The sequence below is a fragment of the Pogoniulus pusillus genome, chromosome 29, assembly GCF_015220805.1.
Source record: "Pogoniulus pusillus isolate bPogPus1 chromosome 29, bPogPus1.pri, whole genome shotgun sequence".
In the NCBI taxonomy this organism is placed as follows: Eukaryota; Metazoa; Chordata; class Aves; order Piciformes; family Lybiidae; genus Pogoniulus; species Pogoniulus pusillus.
This window is the reverse complement of record NC_087292.1, coordinates 2,220,243-2,229,739: the sequence shown is the minus strand read 5'-3', so window position 1 is coordinate 2,229,739 and position 9,497 is coordinate 2,220,243.

Sequence of the window (9,497 nt, the reverse complement as noted above, 5' to 3'; positions counted from 1 at the left end):
TGGGAGCTTTTCTCAGCCACACTTTTCCATTCCTTTGATCATTTTTATGGGTTCCCAAACTCTTCCCACTCCAGTAGTGTTGCTCTTGCAGTGTCTAGCAGCAGCAGCCAGGCCAGCCACAGAACCATGAAGTCCCCAGTGAATACCTTGCCTGCTGTTGGAGCTGGCTCTGTTTTCTCACTCAGGACTGGCACCAGCACTTTCCACAGCAGTGTCACACCATGAGCTTAGAATCATAGAATCAAGCAGGTTGGAAGAGACCTCCAAGCTCATTCAGCCCAACCTAGCAGCCAGCCCTGGCCAATCAACCAGGCCATGGCACTAAGTGCCACAGCCAGTCCCCTGGATGTCCCTTCCAACCTCCACCATTCTGTGACTCTCTAACTGTTCAAGGCTACGGCATCAATGCTGCCCTCAACTCACCCAAGACTGCCCTGCAGCTCCTTCAAGGCAGCAGTTTGTGATTTCATAGAATCAGGGAGGATGGAAGAGAGCTCCAAGCTCAGCCAGCACAACCTAGCACCCAGCCCTGCCCAACCAACCACACCATGGCACTAAGTGCCCCAGCCAGGCTTGGCTGCAACACCTCCAGCCACAGCCACTCCACCACCTCCCTGGGCAGCCCATTCCAATGCCAATCACTCTCTCTGACAGCAACTTCCTCCTGACATCCAGCCTGAGCCTGCCCTGGCACAGCTTCAGGCTGTGTCCTCGTGTTCTACTGCTGCTTGCCTGGGAGCAGAGCCCAACCCCACCTGGCCACAACCTCCCTGACCTTTGCCTTCTTCCTTATTTCCCACTTCTGGGCCACAAATGGGTTTCCTTTCTTCCATCGAGAGAGCTGTGCCTCACTTTGTAAGAGACAGTCCAGATCCAGACCTCTTATTGATCTTGTGGAGATACCTAAACTGCTCCAACATCTGCCTTCCATATGGTTGATGATTTCTCAGTCCCTGAAGCCAGGTTTTTAGGAACAACACGATCCTTACTCTTATTTCTTAGTTCCTCATTTCTAACAGCCCTTGTTAGTGCAAGAAAGAGAGCTGTGCTAAGTAACTGCAGATCTTCATGGCTGCAATTGTTACCAGCTGTGCACACCACAGATAAGGTAGCACAACCTTGTCTGAGTACAGAAGGAAAGCCCAGAAAGCTCTGTTTCTCCACACAGCCATCAGCAAGTGTGCCAGAGAGGTTTCTCCTCCCCTCCATTAGGCACTTTCTCAGCTGTGGCAAGCCAGCATCTGTCACCAATATGCAAGAGGTGACCTCGACTGCAAGTGATGTTCATTGCTAGACAAAGACTAGAAGTGATGTTCATTACTAGACAAAGACTAGAAGTGATATTCATTGCTAGACAAAGACTAGAAGTGATGTTCATTGCTAGACAAACACTAGAAGTGATGTTCATTGCTAGACAAAAGACTAGAAGTGATGTTCATTACTAGACAAAGACTAGAAGTGATATTCATTGCTAGACAAAGACTAGAAGTGATGTTCATTACTAGACAAAAGACTAGAAGTGATGTTCATTGCTAGACAAAGACTAGAAGTGATGTTCATTACTAGACAAAGACTAGAAGTGATGTTCATTACTAGACAAAAGACTAGAAGTGGTGCTCATTGCTAGACAAAGACTAGAAGTGATGTTCATTACTAGACAAAAGACTAGAAGTGATGTTCATTACTAGACAAAAGACTAGAAGTGGTGCTCATTGCTAGACAAAGACTAGAAGTGATGTTCATTACTAGACAAAGACTAGAAGTGATGTTCTTTACTAGACAAACACTAGAAGTGATGTTCATTGCTAGACAAAAGACTAGAAGTGATGTTCATTTGCTAGACAAAGACTAGAAGTGATGTTCATTACTAGACAAAAGACTAGAAGTGATGTTCATTTGCTAGACAAAGACTAGAAGTGATGTTCATTACTAGACAAAGTCTAGAAGTGATGTTCATTACTAGACAAAAGACTAGAAGTGATGTTCATTTGCTAGACAAAGACTAGAAGTGATGTTCATTTGCTAGACAAAGACTAGAAGTGATGTTCATTACTAGACAAAAGACTAGAAGTGATGTTCATTGCTAGACAAAGTCTAGAAGTGATGTTCATTGCTAGACAAAAGACTAGAAGTGATGTTCATTTGCTAGACAAAGACTAGAAGTGATGTTCATTGCTAGACAAACACTAGAAGTGATGTTCATTGCTAGACAAAAGACTAGAAGTGATGTTCATTGCTAGACAAAGACTAGCACAAGTCAAAACTCTCTAGTTCAGGGTGTGAAGGGTATGCACAAGCGGAAGAGGAGGTTGGTTAGAAGCTTCATTACACGTGGATGTGTCCTGGTATCACCTGCCCTAGGTGACCCTGCTGTGGCAGTGGGGCTGGACTCAGTGACCTCCAGAGGTACCTTCCAACCCCTACCATTCTGTGATTCTATATTTATTAGTATTTCATTTTTTGTTGTTGTTTTTGTTCCTTTTACTTTAGCCCTTTCCTCACAGCCCCCTCGAGTTTCCCTCTGGCAGCTCCTTCCACAGCCCCCTCGAGTTTCCCTCTGGCAGCTCCTTCCACAGCCCCCTCGAGTTTCCCTCTGGCAGCTCCTTCCACAGCCCCCTCGAGTTTCCCTCTGGCAGCTCCTTCTGCCATCAGTGAGAGTGGTGAAATACTGGAAGGGATGTGGTTGAGTCCCTGTGCCTGGAAACATTCAAGAGTAGATGCAGCGTGGCCCTGGGCAGCCTGATCAAGTTGGAGGTGTCCCTGCTGGCTGCAGGGGGGTTCTGACCAGCTGACCTTTGAGGGTCCCTTCCAACCCAATGCAGTATGAAGCAGCAGGAAGAGCCAGGGAATTGCTTTCTTTGACTTCTGCCATCTCACTACGACTCAGCAGGAAAAACAATGCAACCTGTGAATCAGTCCAGGATGGATTCTTCCTTTTCCATGGCATCCAAGCGAAGCAGGGAGCCACTGAGGAGGCATCTCCCACCTGCTCCTTCTGCAGCTTGATCTCAGGCTACAGCTGCACCAGATCAAAGCTGACCTCAAGCACAAGCAGACAAACTGACAGCAAGGGGGAAGAGGCTGCAGAGCCCAGCAGCCTCTCAGCCATCACATCCTGGATTGATCACCAAGTCTGATCACCACAGCTGTGCCCCATCCTCCAGGCATGTCCCGCACAGCAGGAACCTCCACCAGCACTACACCTCCCTTAGTACTCACTTTGCTTTCCACCCACTGCAAATAGATATCACCTGGCTCTCCTTCCAGTTCTGTCACCACCCCTGTGGAAATTTTCTGTCCTCTGACTTTTCCAACAAGTCTCTTAATGTTAACCAGCAGGAAAGGGCAGGGAACTGCTTGCTTTCACCTTTACCATCTCAATATGAACCAGCAGGAAAGGAGAGGGAATTGCTTGCTTTCACCTTTACCATCTCAATATGAACCAGCAGGAAAGGAGAGGGAATTGCTTGCTTTCACTTCCACCATCTCAACATGAACCAGCAGGAAAGGAGAGGGAATTGCTTGCTTTCACCTTTACCATCTCAATATGAACCAGCAGGAAAGGGCAGGGAACTGCTTGCTTTCACTTCCACCATCTCAACATGAACCAGCAGGAAAGGAGAGGGAACTGCTTGCTTTCACCTTTACCATCTCAATATGAGCCAGCAGGAAAGGAGAGGGAATTGCTTGCTTTCACCTTTACCATCTCAATATGAACCAGCAGGAAAGGGCAGGGAACTGCTTGCTTTCACCTTTACCATCTCAGTATGAACCAGCAGGAAAGGAGAGGGAATTGCTTGCTTTCACCTCTACCATCTCAATATGAACCAGCAGGAAAGGGCAGGGAACTGCTTGCTTTCTCTTCCACCATCTCAGTATGAACCAGCAGGAAAGGAGAGGGAATTGCTTGCTTTCACCTTTACCATCTCAATATGAACCAGCAGGAAAGGAGAGGGCATTGCTTGCTTTCACTTTCACCATCTCAATATGAACCAGCAGGAAAGGACAGGGAATTGCTTGCTTTCACCTTTACCATCTCAATATGAACCAGCAGGAAAGGGCAGGGAACTGCTTGCTTTCACCTTTACCATCTCAGTATGAACCAGCAGGAAAGGAGAGGGAATTGCTTGCTTTCACCTTTACCATCTCAATATGAACCAGCAGGAAAGGAGAGGGAATTGCTTGCTTTCTCCTTTACCATCTCAGTATGAACCAGCAGGAAAGGAGAGGGCATTGCTTGCTTTCACCTTTACCATCTCAGTATGAACCAGCAGGAAAGGACAGGGCATTGCTTGCTTTCACCTTTACCATCTCAATATGAACCAGCAGGAAAGGACAGGGCATTGCTTGCTTTCACCTTTACCATCTCAATATGAACCAGCAGGAAAGGAGAGGGCATTGCTTGCTTTCACCTTTACCATCTCAATATGAACCAGCAGGAAAGGACAGGGCATTGCTTGCTTTCACCTTTACCATCTCAGTATGAACCAGCAGGAAAGGAGAGGGAATTGCTTGCTTTCACCTTTACCATCTCAGTATGAACCAGCAGGAAAGGAGAGGGAATTGCTTGCTTTCACTTGCACCATCTCAGTATGAACCAGCAGGAAAGGAGAGGGCATTGCTTGCTTTCACCTTTACCATCTCAGTATGAACCAGCAGGAAAGGAGAGGGCATTGCTTGCTTTCTCTTTCACCATCTCAGTATGAACCAGCAGGAAAGGAGAGGGCATTGCTTGCTTTCACTTTCACCATCTCAGTATGAACCAGCAGGAAAGGAGAGGGCATTGCTTGCTTTCACTTTCACCATCTCAATATTAACCAGGGAAAAGCCAAAAAATTGTTTGGTTCCACTTCTGCCACCCAAGGCAAAGGAAGCCTTGCTCTTAGTGATCACTTTGCCATTAGCATCAGAAGGATTTTTGTTGCCCAGTGGATTTCTGAGACTGCTCTCCCAGCCCCCCACCAGCCACCTTGTAACTCATGTCCCATTAAAAGCAGAAATGACTTCACCTCTTAGATGGCTCAGTTGTAACAGAAAAGCCAAATTGCTCCTGAGTGTACAAGCAGAACAAAACCTAAGGCACTAGAAGCTCTCCAGTGAATGCAAAGAGGGAAGCTCATGTGTCTGTGAAGCTGCTGTAGGAAGAGAGCAGAAGGACATGCCAGGGAAAAAGGGGCTGTTTCTTGATTAAAGCAGTGTGTAAGCTGTCACAAGTTAATATAGTTATAAACAACTTCACACAGTTGTTTCTCTGCAAAGTGAGCTTTGGGCAGCAGCAGTTTCACACCTTCCTCCTTCCTGGCCCTCAAAGAAAGCCACTTCCCTGGTTTTCCACCTCCTGAAAGCACACAGTGGTATGAAGAGAGCTGCTGGAGGAGCTCACTGAGCTGCTTTCCATCCTTTCCCAGCAGTCCTGGCTCACTGGATTCAGTCCTGACCTCATTGCTGTCTGCAGCTGCCTGAAGGGAGGCTGTAGCCACGTGGGGTTGGGCTCTTCTCTCAAGCAACCAGCAACAGAACAAGGGGACACAGCCTCAAGCTGTGCCAGGGCAGATCTAGGCTGGATGTGAGGAGGAAATTCCTGGCAGAGAGAGTGATTGGCATTGGAATGGGCTGCCCAGGGAGGTGGTGGCTGTGGCTGGAGGTGTTGCAGCCAAGCCTGGCTGGGGCACTTAGTGCCATGGTGTGGTTGGTTGGGCAGGGCTGGGTGCTAGGTTGGGCTGGCTGAGCTTGGAGCTCTCTTCCAACCTGCCTGATTCTCTGATTCTATGAACTGGGGAGGTCCCAGCTGGGCCTGGAGGTTGGCAAATGTGGCACCTGAGTACAAGAAGGGCTGGAAGGAGGACACAGGGCACTGCAGACCTGCCAGTCTGCCCTCAGTGCCAAGGAAGGTCGTGGAGCAGGTGCCAACACACAGCACAGGCAGGACAGCCAGGTGAACAAGCCCAAGCAGCACGGGTCCTGCTTGATGGACCTGATCTGCTTCTATGATGAGGTGATGCACTTGAGGTGGGGACAGGCTGTGGATGTGCTGCCTGGACTTTGGGGAAGTGTTGGACATTGTCTCCTACAGAATCCTCTTGTGACTCTCCTATGCTCAGCACTAGCTGAGTTTTAGGGGCCCTCACTCCAAGAAGGACTTTGAGGGGCTGGAGCAGGTCCAGAGAAGGGCCTGGAGGACAGGTCTGCTGGGGAGCAGCTGAGGGAGGTGGGAGTGTTTAGTGTGGAGAAGAGAAGGCTTAGGAGAGACCTCGTTGCTCTCTACAGCTCCCTGAGAGGAGATCTGAGCCAGGTGGGGGTTGCTCTCTTCTCTAATCTCAGCTGAGAGGAGAGGCAATGGCCTGAAATTGTGTCAGGGCAGGGTTGGGTTGGAGATGAGGAAATGTCTTTGCTGCCAGAGAGCTCAGGGATTGGCACAGGCTGCCCAGGGAGTGCTGAAGGAAGCTGTGGCACTTGGGGACAGGGTGTGGTGGCCATGGTGGAGCTGGGTTGATGGTGGGAGAGGATGATCCCAGAGGGCTTTGCCAACCCAAACAATTCCATCATTCTGTGATGTCCAGAGTAAGGTTTGCAAGATTGCAGCTCCTAGAACTTGAAGTAAGACAAAGGTAGAGCAGCAAATGACCAAACACTTCATCGTTTGCTTTGGCTAAGAATGAAGCAGTGAAACCCAGGCAAGGTCTACAGCCTGCTGTGGAAGCAGCCAGAACATTTGGTCACAATGGCTGCTTGTCTGAGCCTGTAGATTGGTCACAGCTTTGCTCTGCCCTGGACACTGAGCAGCAAACTGCTTCTCCAGAGCCTCCAGCTGCTTTCTCAAGAGCTCTTCTGAACCAGTTGAGTAAGCACTGCAAATGCAGAGTGAGAAGCACAAGAGCTCTGCAAACAGGCAGCCTCCATCAAACAGCTGGCACACAGCAGATCGTTCCCACTGAGCACCACAAATAGGCAGGGAAATGACTGATCCTCTGGGCCTTTTCTGCTTGAGAACAGCTCCCATTGTTCAGAGCTGCTGCTTCTGACACCACTTGTGCTAAGGACGTCTGCTGTGACAGTCTATTTCTACCCTCAAATGTCACTCCCTCCTCAGTTATGGCAGCTGGCACCAGCAGGACAGGGCAAGGATCCAAGCCTTTGCTTTACAGGCAGGAAGATGTAGTTGGGTTTGGCTTTGGGTTGCTTTCTGGTTTTCTTTACTCTGTGTTACTTTTGCACAGGAGAAGAGGCTCTTCAGACTGACTGACAGGCAGCTCTCCAGTTCTGGAGACTGAATGGTTAGCTCCAGCTGCTTCCTTATCCTCAACAACAGAGATGGTTTCCATCAGACACTGAGACAGGCTGCACAGGATCATAGATCCCAGGGTGTCAGGGGTTGGAAGGGACCCAAAAAGATCCCTGAGTCCAACCCTCCCTGCCAGAGCAGGACCACACAATCCAGCTCAAGTCACACAGGAACACATCCAGACAGGGCTGGAAAGGCTCCAGAGAAGGAGACTCCACAACCTCTCTGGGCAGCCTGTGCCAGGGCTCTGGGACCCTTCCAGGCAAGAAGTTCCCCCTTGTGTTGAGCTGGAACCTCCTGTGCTGCAGCTTAGAATCACAGAATCACAGAATCAAGCAGGTTGGAAGAGAGCTCCAAGCTCAGCCCGCCCAACCTAGCACCCAGCCCTGCCCAACCAACCAGACCATGGCACTAAGTGCCCCAGACAGGCTTGGCTGCAACACCTCCAGCCACGGCCACTCCACCACCTCCCTGGGCAGCCCATTCCAATGCCAATCACTCTCTCTGCCAGCAACTTCCTAACAACATCCAGCCTAGACCTGCCCTGGCACAGCTTGAGGCTGTGTCCCCTTGTACTGTTGGCAGAAGAGACTGACCCCCACCTAGTCATAGAATCACAGAATGGGTTAGGTTGGAAGGGACCTCAAGGATCATCCAGTTCCAACCCCCTGTCACAGGCAGGGACACCTCCCACTAGCACAGGTCCAGTGCCAATCACTCTCTCTGGCAAGAACTTCCTCCTGACATCCAGCCAGTGTCTCAGACACTCTAAGAATTGCCTCCTTGTTTCAATGTAAAGAGGGATGCTTGAAACAATTTTCCCTGTGGCTCATCTTGCTTCCATTGAGCACACAAGGAACCAGCCCAAGGCAATGAAGAAAACGAGGGGGGGGCTACCTGTTAGCAAGGTGCTGGGAGAGCTGTGCAGGTAGATGTAGTAACAGTGGGTGCAAGTTCTAGAACCCAAGAATGGCTCAGGTTGGAAGGGACCTCAGAGCTCCTCAACTCCAACCTCCCTGCTGTGGGCAGGCACACCTCTCAAATAGATTCAGCTGCAAAAGGTCTCGTCCAACCTGGCCTTGAACACCCCTAGGGAGGAGACATTTACAGTCTCTCAGGTCAGAGTCTCACCACCCTCATACTGAAGAACTTCTTCCTCCTCTCCAGTCTCACTCTGCTCTGCCACAGCTTCAAACCATTGCCCCTTGGCCTGTCTCTAGACCCCCTGATGAAAAGTCCCTCTGCAGCCTTCTTCTAGGCTCCCTTCAGGTGCTGGAAGGCAGCTCTAAGGTCCCCCTGGAGCCTTCAAGCAGATAATGGTCAACTGCTCTGGCTCAGAAACTGTCATAGAATCAAAGAACTACCCAGGTTGGAAGGAACCTCCAAAGCTCCTCCAGTCCAACCCCCTGCACTCAGCAAGGACATCCTCCACTGGAGCAGGTTGCCCACAGCCCTGTCCAGCCTCACTTTCAGTATCTTCAGGAATGGGTCTCAACCACCTCCCTGGGCAACCTGTTGCAGTGCTGCAGCAGCCTCCTGGGGCAGAACTTGTTCCTCACATCCAATCTCCATCTGCTCTGCTCTAGCCTGAAGCCTTTGCCCTCATCCTGTCCCTGCAGCCCTTGGGAACAATCTCTCTGCAGCCTGCTTGTAGCCCCTTTCAGGTACTGGAAGGTCACTATTAGATCTCCCCAGAGGCTTCTGCTCTCCAGGCTGAACATCCCCAGCTCCCTCTGCCTGTCCTCACAGGACAGCTGCTGCAGAGGGCTTGGCAGAGCAGAGCAACCTTCAAGCATTCAGAAATATCTGACTCCTAAAACGTTGTCTCCAGGCATAGAACAAGATCCTTCTGCCTGATGACTTTCAGACCTCTCACAGGTGTAACTGAAACTTTCTCACATCTGCCATCAGCACATGGAAGGTCTGCACCAGCTTCCGTGCTGAGTGGCATCAGGTGGAGTGCAAAGAAAGAGGGTGTGGAGGGCAGCCTAACCAGGCACTGCCAGGTTGTGTTATCTCCAGCAGTGACATCCTGCAGGCATCCTATTGTGCTTTGCTGGCATCCAGCTTCATTTCAATGCATGCTTGCTGCAAATGGGTGACCAAAATTGGCCACAGTGCTCTAAATGAAGAGCAGAGCCTGCAGGCCATATTCAGTGCTCTCATAGTGCTCTTACAGATACTCCTCCTGATACACCCTGCAACTGAAATGGCT